The sequence below is a fragment of the Octopus bimaculoides genome, chromosome 1 (assembly GCF_001194135.2).
Source record: "Octopus bimaculoides isolate UCB-OBI-ISO-001 chromosome 1, ASM119413v2, whole genome shotgun sequence".
NCBI classification, from domain to species: Eukaryota; Metazoa; Mollusca; class Cephalopoda; order Octopoda; family Octopodidae; genus Octopus; species Octopus bimaculoides.
This window is the reverse complement of record NC_068981.1, coordinates 77,547,312-77,548,302: the sequence shown is the minus strand read 5'-3', so window position 1 is coordinate 77,548,302 and position 991 is coordinate 77,547,312.

The window sequence follows — 991 nt, the reverse complement described above, 5'->3', positions numbered from 1 at the left end:
GCTCTCATATGTTAAATTCAAATTACGACAAAAATTTAAAATCACTTCTTTAACTTTCTAAAAGACATCTCAACGCTTCTAAAAGCAAACTTCGTTTGTTTATTTACGTTTGTCGTAATTTGAATTTAACATATGAGAGCGTCTCATAAAGCGAGATTTATGTATCTTAATTTGCAGAGGAATTTGTAGTGGGTAGCTTAGCTTAATCGGTCAAAGTATCGTGAGATGTAATCACGGGGATGTGAGTTCGAGTCCACAGATAACCACCTACACTTTTCTCTGCAAAGTAGGGGTAGTTTATCCTGTTCAGGCTATATTATTAGCATTATTCTGCGAGTGAGAATTTAAAATCACTTCTTTAACTTTCTAAAAGACATCTCAACGCTTCTAAAAGCAAACTTCGTTTGTTTATTTACATGCATTTATAGTATGAAACGCACATTCATATCTCCTGGAGGGAAAATTGTGTTTAGGTCGGAATACTGCATGGAAGAGCTAGCTACCCAGAAGGAAAACACAAGCAAGATAGGGCATGTTATCCGAATGTCAAGTGCAAGACGATCCTAACTGACCTGCTATTCACCACTACCCGAAAAGCAACGAAAGTATAGTTAATCTCGCTTATAAGGACACCATAAAGAGAAGGCTCTAAAGTAGAGAAGAACGAGGGGGAAAATACGAATATAAAAAGATGAGATATAATCTTAAGTTCATACATATATCAACAGCACATTAAATGTATATCTTATCTCGAGGGTTGAATAATTATGAAGGTACTCATGACCATTAACGATTGACAGCAGTTGGAGTATGTGTATACATACACCCACACAAATGCACATGCAAACACGCACATACGCACGGGCACATACACACGTATACATATGTGTGCGTGCATATATCAATGGGTATGTTTATCTTCAATCTATACATATATAAATACATGTATAATTGTGATGTATGTACATATATATATATATATATATATATA